This window comes from Falco biarmicus, chromosome 7 (assembly GCF_023638135.1).
Source record: "Falco biarmicus isolate bFalBia1 chromosome 7, bFalBia1.pri, whole genome shotgun sequence".
Taxonomy (NCBI): Eukaryota; Metazoa; Chordata; class Aves; order Falconiformes; family Falconidae; genus Falco; species Falco biarmicus.
The window spans coordinates 28,066,509-28,086,357 of NC_079294.1; the positions used below are offsets into that span (position 1 = coordinate 28,066,509).

Here is a 19,849-nt window from a genome sequence, read left to right on the forward strand (position 1 = left end):
GGGGCCTTGAGCTGCAAAGCTTGCTGTTCCTCCTCCTGCCAGGACAGCAGAAACCGTGAGAGGGAGGAATGCTGCCCCTCAGAAGGGTGAGGGACCTCCTGAGCTTCACTCATTCTAGAATTGCCCTGTCTGGTTTGGTTTTAGTGGCTTTGATTTGAGGATTTGAAGAGGATCGCATTATTGTTACTATTAGATTGCCTTATGGCTGTCATTTTTATTTCTGTCCTGCCAGGAGAGAAGAGGCAGGATCCCACCGGGCTGTTTGTGCCACATGCCAAGAATAAAGCGCCGGCACTGGCAGCGCGCAAGCGGGTACGCTGAACAGAGCGGGGAAGCCCGCGGGAACAATGCAATGACCCCCGTCAGCAGAGTGAACGGCAGCCGCAGCCTTCGAGCACCTCGCTGCCGTCACGTCGCTGCGGTCACTGGGGCAAACAAGAGCTTAACGGGGTTTGGGTGGGGAACAATGCAGCAGCCGCGCCGATGTTCACTAGGGCAGCAAAACTGCGTGTTGGGAAAAAAATCTTTGAGCGGGTTATCAGGCTGGCTGTCGCTTGGCGGAGAGCCACGGCGCACATCTTGCAGGAGCAGACAAGCCGCGAGCGGCCTTAGACGTGCGGGTGGGCAGCGCCGGGCCGTGAGGGACAGCCTGGCGCAGGCGGGTGGGGGCACAGCACAGCAAGCCGGGGCTACCGCCCGCGGGGCAGCGCCCGGGACCGCGAGAGCCGAGGAAGGCGAAGCCGCCGCGGCTGGACGGCATGAGGCAGCGGCCGAGGCCTGACAGGTGAGAGGGGCCGACGGGCGCCGAGCTCTGGCGGAACGTGTTACTTGGTTCGAGAAACGAGCATAAACGGGACGTCGGGCCGAGCGAGGGGCTGGCAGCAGGGCAGCGGGCAGCCGCCAGGCGCCGTGCGGGGGCCCCGCGCCGCCCCGCAGGCAGGCAGCCGGGCCCGGGCCCGGCCGAGCGAGGCGCCGCCGCCTCCCCCGCGGGGGCCGGGCTGGGGCGGGGGGCAGCGGCCCGCCCCGGGGCCGGCTCAGCGCAGCCGCCGGCTCCGCCCCGCGGGGCCGGGAGCAGAGCCAGGGCCACATCGGCGCGGGCAGGGAGCGCGGCGCCGGGCTGAGCCCCGCAGGTAGGTAGGTGTGCCGCGGCCGCCCTCGCCGTGGGGGCGAGGGACGCGGATCCCTCTGCTGGGCCCGGCGGCCTCGGGCCCGTCGGCCCGGGGGTCGCGGCCGTGCGAGGCGGGGGGCCGGGCCCGGCGGGAACTTCCCGGGGGTTTCTGCGGGGCGCTGGCCGCCGGGGAGCACCTTGCCCGGGCCCGGCGGGGCGGGAGCCCCCGCCGCGAGGAGCGCCGTGCCGTGCCGTGCCGTGCCGGGGGGGGCCGGGCAGGCAGCGCTCCGGCTGCCCGGGGAGCCCCCGCGCCGCTGCCGGCGGGTGGTTGTGCGAGGGCCGCGGGGAGCCCCTCGGGGGCCGGGCCCGGTTGCCCGCGGCTCACGCGTGTGTGTCCGCGCAGGCTGAAGCGGCCGGGTGGGTCTGAGCCTCCTGCGTGGCTGGTGCGGGGCCGGGGTGGGCATCGCCAGGTGCGGCGGAGCTGGCGGCGGGTGGCCGCGGTGCAGCGGTGTCGGCAGCCTGAGCCTGCCTCGGCTGCCGCCCGTGGGGCTGGGCCTTGCGGCGCTCCCCAGTGGGACTCTGTCGTGATGGGTTTCTGAGACGCAGATTAGATGCCTCCGTAGCAATCTTACCCCTAATAGCATTATGGAAATCTGGTACTGGCCCAGCCTGCTGTGCCTCCCCCGACCCTGCCCTGTAAAATCTCAGTGAGGAGTTAGGTAGCGCTTGCGTTGCAACAGCTGGGGAGGTGTTGGCTGCGAATTGCCTTGCAGTGTGACTGTTGATGTGTCTGTCCATACGGGGATAGTGGCTTGTTACAACCCAGGCATGCCGTTTCTACCCCAGAGCGTTCAAGGGCTGCTGTCTATGCTTTACCGTAAAATGGAGCACTCGGTACAAAAATACCCCCAAACAAAAACAACAACAACAAAAAACCCCAAACACATGACGGGAGAAACACAACCGTTCTGGAATCCAAACGCTGGCTTCAGTAAACTGTAAAGCTAGTTCAGGATGAAGTGCTCCTGTGTCTTGGAGCAGCTCTAGCATTTCCATCTCGTGCATGAGATGAGAGCTTGAAACTTTACTGGCTGTGCAAGGGAGGGACAGTGTCCTGCTGCAGTACTCTTGGAGCTGGCGGCTGGGGAGAAGAGCAGCTCTTGGTGATGTTTGTGCTGCTGCTGCCAGTAGGGATTTGCGGGGATAGGATGCACCCCAGCACTAGTGAGGCCTCTTGATGTGTAGCTTCTGAAAACACCCGTGTGCCTCTGTGCAAGCAAGGGCGTACAGCTGGAGAGTGCTGTCTGGAAATCTGCCATCAGTGATACTTCCTCTCTACATAAGGTGCTTTTTTTTTTTTTTTTTTTAACTTTCTCAGGCACCTTGGGCTTGAGAAGAATTTCATCAAAGCCCAAGGTGTGAGCCTGCTGCTGTGAAGCTTGCTTGCTGCATGAGAACCATTGAGCAGAAGTGTGTGGCTAGGATCCTTTTGGTGGACCACAAGGTTCAAAGTGTAGAAACACTGCTCAGAAAATCTGGAGGGAGGTGTCTAATGAGAGGAGCAGTCTCCACAGTGTGCTGCTGTATGCTGGTGTCAAGATAAGTGTGTGATGAGCTGTAAAAATGACAAATTACTCAGATCTTACTAAATACTTCATGAGCACTAAGTGGGGAGAAGGGCACTGGTGGTGTGGTTGCTGACCTGTTCTGCGGTGTCACTGCACTGGTTGGCAGCAGTCCTGCCAGTGTCCCATCATAGGACCTCTTTGTGGCTGCCAAAGTGGGGTGGTTTTTAACACTTATGTTTGTTTCTGGTCCTTTGGCTGGAGCAAAAACTCCCACACTTACAGTTGTGCTTATTTAAAAAAAAAATGTCCGTGGGTGCTTGCTCATGTTGGGCTGCCACATGGGTGAAAAGGACCTTTGCCAACTGCACTGCAAGCCTGTGTATGGATCTGGAGTGGCTCAGGGAGGTGAATAGCCTCCCCTTACTCCTAACATCCTTTCATTTAACACCCCTTTCATAGAAGGGTCTTGCTTCTAAAATAGCTTCTCTTGGTGGAGCCTCTCAGGGCCTGAACCCCTCTTGGCCTTAGCTTCTCTGCCTTTGCCAGGGGCTCTGGGGACTGCTGGGATGGCATCCTTGTCCCTGTGCTGAGTAGCAGCAGTGGCTGGGTGAAGTCTTGCAGCATTCACTCAGTTTCTTACCTGCGTGCAGCAGAAATAGAGCAAGACTCAAGCTCGGTGCCTGGAGAAAGCTGTCCCTGTGGGCAATCTCTGTCCTGCTGTGTGGAAGCTCCTCCCTTAAGAGGATTGAATGGCTTTAATGATGTGGCTCATCTGGACTCTCTTCGTTCTTGCTACTGTCTCTATTTTAGTTCTTGGCGTCAGGCAGGTGTAGTGTGACCTACAACTGTAAGTGGGTGCAGGAGATGCTCTAACAAGGCCTTCCCATAGCTCTGTGGAAGTTTCCTGCCCCTGCTACGCAAGCCACTCTGTTTCAAACTCCATGAAGTGAAGGCTGTGGGTTGTATGAAATTCCTCATCAGACTGTAGCTGAGGAAGGGATTTTTCCCTCTTCTGTACCTCTGGGTCCTTGCGTCACAGCTGTGAGGCAGCAGGGGACCATCCAGGACTGCAGGCATTCATCCAGTAGATGTTTAAATTTGAGAGGTGCAGGTGGGAGTTTTGCAGACCTCTGGTAATCACAGGCCCTGCGAAACTTTCCAGCTCAAACCATGGCTGTGGTTCTTGATGGCCGCTGGCACTGTTACAGTTGGAAGTGTACAGCCAAGGCAAAAGGTGCTGCCACAAGGACCTTGGGCACTGGTTGCATAGGATCTGTTGCTGGAAAGCCAGGGTGATGCTGGGAGGGGGACCATGCCCTGTGCTATCCAAAGTGGTAGTTATCGCTCTACTTCCATGGTGCCTGTGGCGTGGCAGCCACTTTCTTCCTGGTCTCCTTTCTGTTTCTGCTCGCTGGTGAGTGGGAGGTGCTGCTGTGGGTCTAGCAGGGCTCAGGCTACAGTTGAGTGGCTTAAAATGCTGGAGGAGGTGACAATATTTCCAGTGGGTCTGTGCAACAAGGGGTGATCAGCGCTTCAGTTATCATAGAGTCATTTAGGTTGGACAAGACCTTCAAGATCATCAAGTCCAACCGTTAACCCAGGATTGCCAAGTCCATCACTAAACCCTGTCCCTAAGCACCTACATGGTTTTTTTTAATACCTCCAGGGACAGTGATTCTGCCACCTCCCTGGGCAGCCTGTTCCAATGCTTGACCACCCTTTCAGTGAAGAAACTTTTCCTAATATCCAATCTGAACTTCCCTTGGCACAACTTGAGGCTGTTTGTTCTTGTCCTGTTGGTTGTCACTTGGGAGAAAAGACCTGCCCCCGCTGCCTACAGCCTCCTGTCAGGGAGCTGTAGAGAGCAAAAAGGACCCATCTGAGTCTCCTCTACACTAAATGACCCCAGTTCCCTCAGCTGCTACTCATCAGACTTGTTCTCTAGACCCTTCACCAGCTTCATTGCCCTTCTCTGGACACACTCCCAGTTCTTGTGCTTATTCCTCAGTTTCCTCTCTAAAAAAGCCTCATGTGCATCAAAACTAACTTCTTATTGCTAGGAACTCAGGCCCTCACTATGGAGTGTCATAGCTTCACCTCTAAGACAGGAGCACCACGCCTGCATTCCTTTCTTCCCTGCCATCGTTTGTGGAATGGATCATGACATCCTGGGATCTGGAGTCCTTCTGTACAGCAAAGGATGAGCTGGGCCCAGTAGCCTTGCCCCCCACCCCACAGCTGTCAGCTTTGAAGGGCTAAGAAATAAACTGTGCTCTTGTACTGATGCTTCTGTTGGAGGAATGTGTAATCAGAGCTTTCTACAGGCAAATAATTAATGACACATGTGTGAAGGGATGGCCGTGTGAGCCACCTTCCTTTTAGGAGCCACGTAATGAGCTGCAATCGTTACCTAACCACCTCCGTCTCTTCCTGGCTTGTCTGTGTTCTTAAAGAGGGAATGAAGTGGAGGAAAGGCTAAACATTACAGACTTTCTTGGCGTGGTAAAAGGAATAATACGGGAGCCACAGCCAGTGCTAGCAGTTTCTTGATGGTTGGTCAGCTGTGGCAGAGCCTGTTTGCTGAAAGCTGCCTGGGCTATCAGGGCTTGGAAACACTGAAGCAGTTAATGGCTGACTTGAAGCTAGATGGGGTGATAAGTGAAGCAGGAGGAACTGCATGCTGGAGATTGCCTATATCATTGCCTGCATGTGCTGACAGATTCAGAGCGAGCTAATTTTCTGGAAGAAAGATGAGGTGTTACTGTGGGCAGCCCTGCGAAAGGGACTGCCTGGTAGATGGCAGCAGAAAAAGGGAATAAAACAGTAGCCTGTTAGCATGGGGAGAGGAATTGGGGTCTGCTGGCTCAGTACCCAAGTGTGTGCCCTTAGACACAGCAGGGCCAGGGAAGCTGGGTGGTTCGGGGCTCATCCAGAGTAAATACAAGGGAGAAAGGGAGGGAGACTAAGCGGAAGGCAGGTTTTCTCCTGTGGGAAGAGGCACGTGCATGGGCTGACTGCTCTAGTTCTTTTATGTCCTTGATGGAGCTTCAGAACTGGGACATCACCATTTAAAAGCAAGTCAAAACAAAGTGCGGTGCATATACCTAATTGCTGAAACTTGCTGCTGAGGTAAGTGGCCCGTCTGTCTTTAAGGAGCTGGGAAGGGCAGCTCTCCTGTGCCACCAGGAGCCTTGCACGTGGGCAAAGGGCTGGTGGCATTTGTTAAGGATGCTGCTGGGCTGCTGCTTTAGTTTCTCTGCAGCACAGCCTTGAGCAAACAGATGTATCGTGAAGGTGCTTTACCCTTTACTGCAGTATTGTTGCTGAGCTGTAAGCAGATCACTGATCTCTTCCGGTATGATGATAATCCTGTGGCCATGTGTACTGGAGAAATGCTGACCTGGGATGAGCAATGTATGTTCAGATATCTAGTAGCCCAGAGATTTGAAGTTATATAATGGAGAATCCCCCTTGTAGGCAAAAATAAATCTGCTTCAGTTAGAGAGAGGTCTTGTACACAAGCAAAGGAAGGGCTGAGCTGTCAGAACTGCAGCCATGCACCTTGAGATGAGCTGACCTTCTCACAGCTGGACTCTGGACTGCCTTTGGTCCCTTCTGCTGGTGCTCTGCATCCATTGCCGTGGAGGCAGTTTGGGAAAGGGGAAGGAGACGAACTAGCTTGCAGGGATTTGTGCAGAGGGGCCAAACTTGCTGTAAGGTAGAGGAGGCTGTTTCCCAGAGCTGCCGTAGAGAATGGTTTATTGTGACTGGATGTGGCAGTGTCCTCCACCAGCACCTTCCTTTGGCCACTGCCTCTCTGATCCGTGAGATTTCAGTGCCCTCGATAGGATGGGGCTGAGGGACAACATGAGACCTCAGTGCCCTCAGCTCCTGCTTCTACAGGAGAGGCTTCATGCAGCAAACTGTCCATTTAGTTTTAAAAGCAGCCCACTGCAGGACCCTGATTTTGCTTGGGTTGGTGTACTGGGCTGATACAGGTTTGAGTGAGTTGCCTCTAGATGTTTTCTGTATCCGGGTGCTGTGGAATTAACAGCCTGTGCGGGGCTTCAGGAGCAGCACACGAGGCAGGTGTGGAAGTAATATCTTGGCACTGAGTAGGACTGCAAGGGCTGCTGCCATCATCCCATAATGTAAGAATATGCAAATCCTAAACACCTGGAGCTGGCATGTCTCCTGTGATAGATGATTAGCAGTTTTGTTGGGAACCAATTGTGAAGTCTAAATTAAATAGAGGAGCTCTATTATTGCACAAAATGGCTTGTGCTCTAGTTAGACCTTTTCAGGGAAGTGTCTGTACCTTTTCATGGCATTTCAGTGACTAGGTGCTCTAGTCTTAGAGGCAAAAGTATCTGTGTGGAGAATGTCTTACTCCCTCCCTACTTGGTTTCTTTCAGATTTCTCCTTGATCCTGCAAATGGCTTACTGAAAATTACTTGTAATACATGTGGACAGAAATTGAAGAGAGGTTCTGTATCTGAATTCTGAAGAGAGGTGTCAGTATCAAGTGGGATTTTTTTGGACTTTGGTCCCCAGAGCTAACATGCCTGATTTTGGAAGGCACCATGCAGACAGCTTCTCTCCTTTCTGCTTGTAATCAAATGATTTGTAGAGTTCTCTTCATGTAAAAGGATTCTATTCTGTCTGGTGTGGCTAGGACACCATCTCTAGTATTGCAGTTATAATTCTACATTGTTTCATGCTGGTGGTGTGGCGCAATCAAAGCACCCTCTTTACAGCTGTGGATCTGGTCATGTGTCTGCTGTGTGTGTCAGTGAGGACTGGAGCTGCTGCTGCTGCTGAGTCAGTCTGGAGTGGCTGCTGGAAAGTCCTCAACTTCCCAGTGTGCTTTACTAAGTTAACTCTGTCTCCTGTCCCCTTGCTCCGGTTTTTCCATGTCTTGTAAACGTGGAGCTAGGCTCCCTGCTCATACAGAAGATGGATCCAGAATACTGTGCTGGACTCGGGCTGAGGAGGCTGCTGACCTTAGGTTAGCATGGCTGTTTCCCCGCTGCTGTTGCCTTGAATTTTGCACTGACCAAGCAGTGACAGGAACTACTTTCCAGCATTTATGCTGGATGCTTGAAGAAACTGGGCCTTAAAATGCAGGCAGCAGTTCTAATTATGCTCATCTCTGAAGTCTCTTGTGGGGCGGGGAGGGGGTGAACCTGCCTGGATGTACTTTCCCAACAGTCTAAGAAGCTTCTGGGCTGCTCTTTGCATTCAGGTCCCTTTCTTATGCAGGTTTGCAGAGACACTGCACATGGAATAACTAAAGAGCCCTCTGAGTTGTGCAGTAAATCTGCCTCTTCCTGAAGGAAGCTCTTTTAATTAGAGAAGACTTCTGCTTGGCAGCTGCTGTGCAGGACAGTGCTTGACCACAGCTGTGTGGTGAAGCCCTGGTGAGCCATGTGAAATAGGGTGAAGGGACAGCCCTTTTCCTGCTCCGAAGGAGTCTGCTGCACCTCCCTGGGGATGCTGTGCAGGAGCAGCAGTGGGAAGGCTGTGGGTACAACAGAGGTCCCTGGTGGCTGGTGGTGAGGGGGAGTGAAGCCCTGTGGGGCAGGTCAGCCTTGCAAGTGAGTTCCAGCCCCTCTGTGGGACTTTCTGCAAGAGTTGGCTGCTCCCTGTGTACAGAGCTCGGCAGATCCCTCCCACGCGATCCTCTGAGAGTGGTAGCACCTTGTCTGAGTGCAGCTGAAGTGGGGCAGTTGTGTTTGCTCCTGAGGGGTGGGAGGTGATGCCCGTGGTCGTCTCTCTTGCCTGATGTGATGGGACCCAACAGGTCAGAGTTTCCTCTCGCCCCTGCTCCCTGGGGGAGGTGGTGTGACTGGCAGCTTCCTGAACGAAACTGAGGTGACCAAAATGCTGTTGCAGCTTTTGATAATACAGCTTCAGCATCAAACTGGTTGCTGCCTCAGCAGAAGAGGCTTTTTCAAGGGAGGGCTATTTCAAGGAACACCAAACTGCTTTAATGCCAGAGTCCAAGACCTCAACAGCTCCTTTGATGTGATGCTGCAGTCCTGCTGGTGGTTACAAAGCCTGGTTGTTTCTGCATTCATTCCCAATCCATCATATTGCAGCTTCACAGGCTGTCATGGCAGTAGTTTAGACTTGATCCTGTGTTAAATCAGTAAGTTCCTGCTTTGCGTAGCTTCAGGCAGATGGGAAACCTCTTCCTAGCACAGCTGTCAGCTATGAGCAAGACCTACCAGCATGTATACAAATAAATGGCCACGCACCCGGTGTTGTCCCATGGGAACCTAAACAGTTGGTCCCTGTTTGCATGGAATAGAGACAGCCTTTGCTGCAGGGTGTTTGCTGTCAGGAGGAAGAGCCTGTGCAGTGGCCTGTGAGCTGAGGCCAGGTCAGTGGCCGTGTTACTGCGGTGCTGTCTCATGGTTACTCCTGTGCCCAGGGTCTCAGTGGAGAGTCCCAGCACCCTGTGGTGGGTGGTTTTCCTGCTGGCACCCTCCTGTCAGAGGAAGAGCAGGTAATGGGGCTCTGCTGGGCTGGATTTCAAGCTGCTGTGCTATCCAGGGATGCGTGTGTATCTTGGGGGCAGAGGGATCCTCGTGTCACAGCTGTAACCTGCCCAGGTAGCATGCATGAGACCCCTTGCTGTAATTTGATGTCATTAGCAAGTTTGGCTTGATTGAAAATTGTGGAACTGATGTTAAGTAGAAACGGTCCCTGGGAAGCAGGCTGTGGGGGAAAGAGCACAACGTGGTGGGACAGAGGCAAGTAAGAAAAAATAAGTGTCTGCAACCCTATTAAAAAGTAATCATAGCCTCAGTTATGATTTACTGATTAAGGATGAAACAGCCTCACTTTCCTCACCCCCCCAAAATGGGAGCATTTGTCTCTGCATTAAGGGTTTTCTGATATTTGTAAATCAGTTATTCTGAATAAAATTTCATTATTTTTAAAGTAAATACCTCTGAATTACTTTTTTTTTTCCCCAATCTGATTCTTCTAGCATTGCTCCATCAAATAGTCAAATAGTCTCCTGAAAATTTGTGCTCTAAATTTAGAAAAGGAGACCTTTTCAAGAAAGTAGAAAGGCCACCCAGTGTCTCTTGGTTCAGGTTCAGCTGAACCCATTTTCCAGACCACTCTAGAAACCACTGTGTAGGCTTGCAGACTCCAAGGAGGCTCCTCCTTTTCCCAAAACAGACCTAGCTTTTCAAAGTCTTGCTGTCTATTTTAACTGCCAAACTCTTGGGGAACTTATCCCATATGTCTGTTCCACTTGGCTTGAAGCAGCCCTGTCCATAACCTACGCATGTAGTGCTTGGAAGGATGGATTAATTATTTTCCTTTTTTTGGGTGGTGTTTGGTGGAGAGTTGTTCTTAACTGCAGGTGGCAGGTCTGTAATTGAGTAATGTTCTCTCATTGCTTCAATTAAGTATGCTGGGATTACCTGACTAGTAATGTGGCTAGCAAAACACCTGTGTGAATTGTGGTCTGCCTTGGCCTCCAGGACCATCTTCATAGAAGGGAAACCAAAAGATTTTGAGCATGTCTTCCAGTTGGCTAAGTGTTTTCCAGAGTTCCCCTTTATTTTCCAGCTTTGCTGAGATTTCTTATTGTGGCATTTCACTTCCTGGAATGCTTAGGCTGGGAACAAAGTGGCTTCACTGCAGCTTCTGTAACAGCTTGTGCTGTGTTATTATTGCTCCTCACAGTGCTGCCCTTTACTGCTGTATAATGCAGCTTTCGTTTCCACTTTCTTTCTCCTGTAGGAAGAGCTTGGAGTGAGGAGACTGCTCTGCAAAGGTGGAAGGAAAAGGTGCTAGACGATGCTGCTGTAGTCAGACTGTACAGCAGCCCCTGGTGGCACCAGCTCTCCAGGGTAAAGCATGAAACTGCTTCTGAGCTGTGTCCTCAGAGTGATCAGACCAGTGAGGGGGTTGGCTGTTGTGGCCAGGTGCTGCCAGTTAAAAATGTGAAACTATCTGTGTTACATTGATACTGGAGGGGGAAAATGTGGTTGCAGGTGGATATTTTTGAGTAAAGGGAATGAGCACACATGTTTTCAGTCATTCCCTTGTACTTAAGGGCTTTTCTTGACCCCCTGCCCTCTCTAAGTCATCATTTTGGAAGGAAGGGCTGTTTGAGATAGTCCCTTCCTCCAAAGCTTTTTATAGTTCTGGCTTTTTTTCTTTTCATTCATGCCCTCTGGTAGTGGTAACCATGGCGTGAAACTCAGGATGTTGTGAAATGTAAGTCCTGAGACTGTCTGTGAAGCATGCTCATTTTGCTGGCAGGCAGATCAGGTTCTGGTGGGGTGTGGGATCTTGTGTGACCCTGGGATGGTCTGATGGGAGGTAAAGCTTCTCCTAGGGCAGAGGGCAGTGAGTGCAGACACTGGGTCCAGCAGTAACCTTTTGTGGCTGCGGCACCGCTGTTGCACAAATGGCTCTGAACTGTTGAGTTTGGAGATCCCTGGCTTAGCTGTTCCCGTCTACTTGTAGCAAATGGGTTTGCTGAGTTGCTTTCCTTGCTGTCCTCCCCGTATGTGTGTCTGGGAGAGACCACGTGATACTTTGTGTGAGAATCTTGCAGGAATCTTGTATTTCTGACTCTGGGTATGGCCAGCCCTGCAATGGGGTCCTTCAGATTGTAGAGTAGGGGGCCCGTGGTTATGGTGGGTCAGATCTTGTTGAAGAGGGATGATTATTACAGCTGCTGATCTGTGGTCTTCTGCTTTAGAATCACATCTAACAGTGCCAATGTAGTAGCAGGGGAACAGGAGTGGTTCAGTAGCCACAGGCATACAGTCAACTAGTGAATGGTGAGGGTGCTGCAATTGCCAAATAGTGTATTTGGCAAAAAACAAGATTCCTGAGATCACAAATAAAGGGACTGTTTCTGTGAACAGGCGAAAAGATGCATCCCTTTGTGGGCTGAGGCACTTTTCTGATCTAGTAGAAATTCTGTGACTTCTCTGTCATGCTGGGTCTGCAGTAGTCTTCCAGCCCTGCTTGATCTGTGGGGGTAAGGGGTTAAAACCTTTGCTGCTTGAGATCAGTGCCTTGCCAGTGGCAAAGGATCTGATACAAAGCATGTGATATGGTTAAAGTAGACTAATAGCCTGTCCTTTCTGTTGTTCAAGAAAGCTCACTTAATTCTAAAGCTTCACAATAATTTGGAATGGCAAACTGGAGGTCTCGGTTTGGTGTTTGGTGGGTTTTTTAGTTGGTTGGTGGTTGTTGTTTTACTTCTTTTCTGCCAGGTAAGATCATGTGGATGGACCCAAGGGGAGAGGTCTTGGGTAGATATTTCTATTCTCCAGTGGGCTGGTCCCACTGTGGCAGGGGACTTCAGTGCTCTGGTGGGCACCCAGATAGCTTGGCAAGGTGTCTGAGCTTCTCCAGAGGCTTAGCCTGAGAAGCATGAGGTGGTGCTTGTCCTCCTATGCTCTTTTGGGTAGGCTATCTCTAGCACTTGGCTTCTAGCAGCATTTGGCTTCAGTTGCGGAGTGAACTACTGGAGAGCCTGCTATTGCTGGGAATGGCTGGGTAAGCCTAGTTGGCTTCTTTCCCACACTGGGTGCCGGTGCCCAGGCTCTGCCCAGCCCCATCCACCTGTCTGTGGAGAAAAGAGGTGCAGTCCCAAGGCTCAACAGGCAGAAGGGAGGTGGAGAGAGAGGGTATTTGTTTAATTGCTATTAAGCTACTAAGCTGGGGAAAACTTCCTGCCCTTGGTAAAACTACTCCAGATGTACCTTTACTATATCCTTGATAATTCCTGGAAAGAGCCAGAAAGAATACAAAAACTATTTTCCCAGTTCAGGGAGATGCTGTAACTTCCCAGAAACATGTTCGTTATGAGCGTGCTGAATCTAAGCACCGACTAGTTATCTTTCCTAGCATCTGAGAAAATGGAAGCAACTAAACCCCAGTTTGTTTTGAAAGGGAATTTACAGTAGGAAAGTCCTTAACCTTGACCTCTAGTATCTTATGGGAGGAGGAGGCAGAAAAGATAAAAATTCAGCTATACTACCTGATTCCTACCTCAGTCTGGCAATCTCTGGTGCCATCTAAGACAGAAAAAAAAAAAAAAGCCTGTGTTAAGGCTCTCTTCCTGCTTGGACTGTGGTAGCTTTTGGGTGCTTTGGCAGGGTGGGAAGGTTGCTGGGCCTCAGGAAGGAATCTCTAAGCCAAGTGACGTTGGAGGCAATATTGTGCAACTCCTCAGAGGTGATTTGTTGACCTCTGAGGCAGTGCTTGCATGAGAAGGGAGGCTCAGGAGCCAGGGGATTTCCAGGCTGCTAAGTCTGATGGCAATGGCAAATGCTTGGTAGGATCCTCTGCCCACTGCAGAGCCATGCTGGGGAGAAGCTTACCCGAGTGTGAGCTGGGTGCCGCTGGTCTGTGCTGGCTACCCTGCTGCATTTTGGGGTGCAGGTCCTGCTCATGGGCTTTGCTTCTCTGTGGGGAGGTGTGGGGCAAGCCAGTGTGGGGGACTGCCTTTGACACACACAGGGGCCGCTTGCGGGCAGGGGAGCTGGTGAGGGCATCCATTTCAGAGGTTAAATTTGCAGCTTAACAGCTTCAAGTGCAGAAAACAAAGCTGAGCTGGTCTCATTTTTGGAGCCGTTAAAGAGCCAATGTAGTCAAGTGACAGAGCTGCCCAACCAGTTTAGTGAAAACTATGCGTTTTTACTGCACTGTGTACTGGTTTTAGTCAGCATGGAGATTTCTCTCTGGACCCTACCTGCAGCGTTTGTTGCACAAGTAACATTCTAATACGTGGTAATCAAAGAGTCTAAACTGTACTTTTGGCTTTTTCTTCTGTCTGCTATTTCTGGTAAGTTGTTGTTGGGTTTTTTTTTTGTCGGGGGAGAGAAGAACCAAATGACTTCTGGGACAGATTGTGGGGTTTTTGGGTTGGGGTTTTTTTCCAGTTTTTTTGGCAGAGTTGTATCTCTGCTCTTGCTGAATGGAAAGATTTGCTCAAATTGGAGAATTACTCTCCTGCAAATACTGTCATGCTGTGCAAGTGTGAGGACTGAAAATAGCAACGAACTTTCTCGATTTGCCAGTTGTAGGGACTGAAGACTTAAAAGGTTTCAAGCTTTCGAGTGTGAAGTCCAGATGTGCAATCAGATTTTAAGAACCCCTTGCAAATATAGAGAGACAAGACATGCTTCTAAAACTTGTGCTGCTGTTTTGATGCTTAACTGTGAGTTGTTTTCTTTTTAACAGTATGATAGTGGTTTATAAATATCTAATCACTTCCTCTTGAGCATCAGAAGTACGTTTCTAAAATACACGTTTCCTTTTTACAAAACATGCAACATGTGCTTGCTGTGGTAAAACATCCTGAAAAACTTCTGTCATTGTAGACAGTCCTATGGGAGCTTTCTAATCTTGAGTCTTGCTGCATGACACTGCTCCTTATTATTCACACCACAGTACACGACTATAGAAGTCAAATGGAAAAGCTTAATGTCTTACTGGGTGCCCCAGGAACAAATCTACCTTTGCAGTGTGGGTTGATGAGTCTCCTCAAACGCATCTAGTTTCCTGAGAAATCTAGTCTTTCCAGTGGTATTTCTGCAGTACTTGCAGCCAACTGTTGCCTTGCTTTAGTCTGCTCCCCTTACTCCAGGGACAGCCAATGTGCAGGAGCTGCGTGTCTGCTTGAGCCTCTAGCTTGCAAATGTCTTGCAGAGGCTCATGTTAGGGTGTCACTGTACATCTCTGTACTCCTAAGTGGTAGATCAACGTTTGTTGACAAGTATTGTGCTGCAATTTGCAGGCTGATGTAGCTATGCTGCTGTTTTCTGACTTTGTGCTTAGCCCTCAAACCATCTCCTCTAGCTTGAAGGCAATTGCTTCTACTTCAGGTGAGCAGCAATTGTCTCTGGAGTAGATGGGATAAGAGTGTCTGTTCAAAGTACCTTCTTTTCTTCTCTTCTGTTTCTGAAGTTTGTATTATGCAAAAATAAAGATTTCTACCTTGCCCTGACACTTCCCTCCAGAAAGGTACTGTAGCTGAATTGGTAACACGTACACACACACACATATGTATCTATAAATAATCTCTGCATCCACAAGTGTTGCCTATTTGAGAGGGTAACCCTAATTAGCAGCCTTAATTTTTAGGATCCAGCTTCTTCCTCAATCCCTCCATTGTAACTTTTGAAGAGATGCTGTTTGGAAAATCTCTATGACCAACATGGTCTTGTTTATGTTTTCAAGGTCGTTACACGGCTGGTATTATCTCAGTGAAGCTGAAAGAAAAGTTCAGTGAATTCAGACCTGAGTCTTTCCATTGACTCTGCAGTTATGTGCTTGCCAGAGACAAGATGTACTTCCCAGCTGTACTAGAAGTCCAAGGCCTTTGAATATTAACGTCAACAACACAAACTCCTTAAGATACTCTTTTTACGTTAACATGGCTTTAACTTGCAGTTGCTGCCCTGAGGGCAGCGCTGTACCTGGTTAGCAGGGGACTTAGTAACTCTGTCATGTTTCATTAACTGGCACTGTTGTGTGAAGCTGTTCTGTCTCATCACTCGTGATCAGGGCACCTGCTGATTACCAAGTGCTTGTTCTTCATGTGTGTGGATAGGGAAGCATTCCTGGCAGGTGGGCTTTGTGGCACAAGGGCTCAAAATCCTGTGAAAGATGATGTTTTCTCTCCTGCCATTAAAGATCGGGACCTCCTGGGCTGCCCGTTCCCCTTTGTGCGGGCGTCTGGCTTGGAGCTGGGACGGGAAGTGCCCATTTAGTGAGTTCTGATCCCCAGTTGGTCTCTGCGGGTCTCTAGCCTGGCGTATGGCTGATCAGGTTCTGGTTTCTGGGTTGGTACACTAGCCTTCAAAACCTCATGCAAATTAGCACGCAGAGAAACATCTTTATGGAAGCAGGGGCTTGCCGATTCCCTCCTAGGGCAGGTCCTATTTGCTTTGGTGACAGGGAGCCAGTTCTGCAACTTGAGTACATCAGCAGGAGCTCCTTCTCCTGAGCTTCATGGTCAGTCTGTCTACGAATGAGCTCAGCTAACTTTGGTCACTGAAAAGAAGGGAGGTGAAACCAGATGAGGCAAAGCTTTACAGACTTTCAAAGTCCAGCCTGGTAATAAGTATCTTGAGGGAAATAACCTGTTGCAATGTGTAAGGCTTGGGTAGGCGTGGGGAAGGTGGTGCTTGCCTGCTGTGTCAGGAAGCAGATCCGTTGAGGCTGCTTTGGAGGTTGCTTCAGTGGACTAGCTGAATTTTCATCCAAAGATCCCACCTGCCACATCAGATGCAAGATGTGAAAGATCAGGAACCTCAGGGTATGCTGCAGAGCCTTGGTTTGCAGTGCTGACTGCTGCATCTCTGCATCTGTCAAGTTGGAAGTTTCTCCTTTGGCAGGCAGGAGGGACAGCAGAAATGAGCTGGAATGTCAGCAGTACAGGGCATCCACAGTGTTTGCTCTTCCCCTTGCTCTCACAACGGGAAAACCGGTTCTGGTGTTGGTTTGACCTCTTCCTAGCCTAGTTAGTAAAAGCTAGCAGCAGCACATCCTATAGAGTCTGCTTTTGTTTTACATCCCCTGGGGTTAGAGTCTGAGGGGTGGTAGCGAGGAGCAACTGGCCAAAGTACATAGGAACAACCTGCAGCTGCTTTGTGACTGATCATTTACTTCCCTTAAGGAGGGGTTTGTGGGAGAAGGGACAGCATCTTCCAGGCTGTGTAGATGCACTGAAATGTGAACTCTCTTCTACTTGAAGTATTGGGGCTGACCTTCAGAGCTTGTCGCTCTCAGTAGCGTGTGTGCTGTCCTCAAGGGTTTGCGGGATCTTTGCACTTTAATAATGTACTGAGATGGTGATTTCCACAACTGATCTACTCTGATTTGTGTTGAGGTTGTTCCTGCTTGTCTCCTCCTCTTTCACCGTGCTTGTAAATGAGCCCTTATTTGTGCTGTGCAGTAACTTGGCAGCTGAGGTGCTTCAGCTCCTAGAGCTCGTCTGGAAGAAACTTGCACTGCAAAAGCAAGGGTGGTGCTCCCGAGAAAGGCTTACTCTTACTGGCAAAGCTGCGTGGCACAGGCATGTACAACGCTAGCCTGAGCCAAGGCTTCATAAACTTCAGTGAGCACTAAACATGCAGCGCTTGCTAGGTAGAGGCAGTACAGGATATGATTCGAGAGAGCAGGATTGCAATTAAAAATTAACTTAGCCTTTCTGCCCCTTGACTGGTGTGGTTGCAATACCTGTGCGTAAGTGTTCTCCCCCCCACCTCGCCAGCCCGTGGCAGGGCCAGCAGGCAGAGGTGTTCTGCTCTCCCTGTATTGCCTGTCAATCACTGCAGTCATCTTTTGTGAGAAGAGGGCTGAGAGCATTGCAGGCTCCTGCGACAAAACTAAGTTAATCTCCGAACCATGATGGGACTCCCCTGCTGTCACTAACAAAGCAGGCCTCTGTCTGCCTCTTCTCAAACTGAGTTGTCCTGGATTTTGTGCTCCACATACTGGTTTCTCAGTCATTGCTGTTACTGGGAGAATGACAGGCCTGAGAGTTGGAGGTGGTGGAGGGGGCAGCAAGCCACCCCATGATGCCTGTTTAGCCTGCATGGACTTGTCCTGTTCGTCCACGCTGGGGCCCTGGATCAACTGATGCCTTCCTGCAGTTAGTTCTTCCGTCAGGTCCTGGGGCTGAAGCCAGGCTAAGAAAGACCAGGGATCAACTACACAGACGCTGACCAGGCCATGCTGGCAACCAAGTTTTTATGGTAGTAGTGCCTCAAAGCAGCAAATGGAGTGATGTGTATAAATAATCCTGCGTATCTGTACAGGATGGAAAGTGAAAGGCTGCGAGTAATGCCACTCTTCAAGTTGACGCTAGGGTCTCATGAAATCCACTGTAGAGCTGACGTCAGTCTGGAGAATGACAGGGAAAATTTGGAGGCGTAGGGGCAGGACTGCTGAAAAGTGTGTGTGGCTGCTTGGGGAGGAAGCTTCAAATGAACGAAGCAGTTGGGGTGGAGTGGAAAAGGAGAACACAATTAATTGTGGACAATTAGTGGAATTTGAAAGTTGCAAACTTCATGTATTAAAATTTACGTGCATTGCTGCAGGATGTTAAGTCTCAGGTGTTGACCAAGTTCAAAAGGCAGATGGTCAGCTCTGACTGCCACTGTTCACAGGCAGCATTGACTGGCAAGACTTGGTACTTAAGCCAGCCCTTTGCTGCCGAGTGACCCATGAATATGCCTGGTTGTGATAACTCCAAGCTTGTCTGCTTCCAAAGCTGACCCATCTCAACTTTTGTTGAGTTGCTGCTTCAACTGTATGGCAGTACTGCTAGTTTTGTGACTGTGTGATTCCAGAAGGTAGGGTTTAGAGGAGTTTCATTAATGTAGTGAACAGAAGCTTATAATTTCTTAAGGATAGCAGAAGAATTAGAAAATCTGTGATGTTTCAGCATGTGGAGCCCTAAAGTATCTTAAAAGCTCAAACAGAACCCTAAAAACCTGGTTCTTTTTTGGCTTGAAAACAGTACTTTGAATTACTTTAGGGCTAGGAGCTAGGAAAGAGGTATTATCTCCCAGTGGCAAGAGAACAGTGCATAATGCTGTAATTCACAGCTGGGTTTTGGTTTGTTTGTTTGTGTGTTTTTTTAATAAACACTGAAGTTGGTATGCCTTTATGACATAGCTAGAAGAGCCCTGAAAGCAATCTTTTAGTCTTGTCACCTCAGGCATGTCTCTTCCGCACCAGCTCTTGTCAACTTGTTTAACTACTTAATTACCTTAGATAACTATTGTAAAGATCCTAACAGCTCTGCAAATATCTGTTTTCCTGGCAAATGAAAGTGGTGTGGACAGAACTGGAAATAAGCAGCACAGGACTACTTAGTGCTAGGAAGCAGATCAGCAAGTACTGGGAGTTACCCCTCCAGCTTGAAAATAAGGAGGATTGCACCTGGGACCAGACATCTTAAGGTAAGAAGTCCAGTGCCTTGTGCAGGAGGTTATTATCTAGCTTAGTTCTTGGCAAGGTTGCAGAGCAGAAAAACACTTGTATCCCCCACAACAGACGTTCATCATCGCCTAGGGACCTGGCTGTCTCAATGTTCTAGTTAGACTGCCAGGCTCCAGTTTGTGATGCTATTAAGGGGAGATGTGTTCGTGGTGAAGCCAGTAAGCAAGCCAGCTGGATGGGAAAACTTAGGTCTTAGTTATCCTCTCCAAGTGCAGTCTTAGGTGATGGTGCTTGCCAGGATCAACTGCCCGAGAGAATGTTCCTCCTGCAGAGGAAAGTGTACAGTTTGAAGGAAGCTATGTTTGTGCTCTCCCTGCTCAAATACTCGCCCCTTTTCTGAGATACTGTTACAGGGCGCAGTAGTCTTTGGGTTACAGCTGTTCTGTGACAGCAAGCTGGCATATGATTTGTAGTAGGAGAGTTGCTTTGACATGAGCAAGGCTTACTGAATAAACTTGCTGTCATTAACCAAGGGTACGAATCTACTAACAGAGAGCCTTCACTCGCTTTTCATAGGTTGGTAGTGATGCAGCTGTTGTATAGTGCATCTGTGCTGGAACAGAACCAGCTCATAGCTGATGGCTGCGCCTGGGGGAACTGGAAATGGGAATGCTGCCTCTTTGATATTTGGTGTAAGTACGGACTAGGACTATTACCGGAGCTTTTCACAGCTAATTTGAAGGACCTGCTTCGGGGTACTGCTGACTTTATGGACTCTGACCTGAGGAATGAACTGAAGAAAATGAGTGTGCGGTGGTGCTAACCTGGTTCTGCAGTAAGAGCTCCTTAGGTGCAATAACTGCTATATAGATGGGATTTTTAAGATCGACCTGTAGCACAGCTGGCTGAGATTGTATTTCTGTACTGCTTTCCGATCTCAGTAGTGTCTTGCTTAGGCACTGTGTGGTGGTGGGTTTAGCACAGCCTCTAGCTATGGCATCTCTTGAAGGTAAAACAGCAGTGCTGTCTTCAACCACAGAACTCATATTCGTGCTCTCTCTTGGTAGTTGGAGGGTGATCATTGCTTGGTGGGAAGACTAACCAGTTATAATAAGGCCCACATACCAGTTTAGCTCCAGAGTTAACCTAATTATTTAATAGGATTAAGCAAAAGCCTTTGATTGAAACAAAAGAACATACTGGGCTCCAGTGACACTCAGTATACCCA

At 49.9% G+C, this 19,849-nt stretch overlaps 1 protein-coding gene across 3 annotated transcripts in view; it reads left to right on the forward strand.

Annotated features, from left to right (window-relative positions):
- Window positions 1–762: 762 nt before the first annotated feature.
- CD82 (CD82 molecule) overlaps window positions 763–19,849 on the forward strand; it is a 41,340-nt gene continuing 22,253 nt past the window's right edge. The window contains exon 1 of one of the 3 annotated variants that reach the window (XM_056345414.1): window positions 763–784. The gene's annotated coding sequence lies outside the window, so the exon portion shown is untranslated. Of the gene's footprint in view, window positions 785–999; window positions 1,135–19,849 lie in introns of those variants that run through there. The other 2 variants (XM_056345412.1, XM_056345413.1) reach the window with 2 other exon arrangements.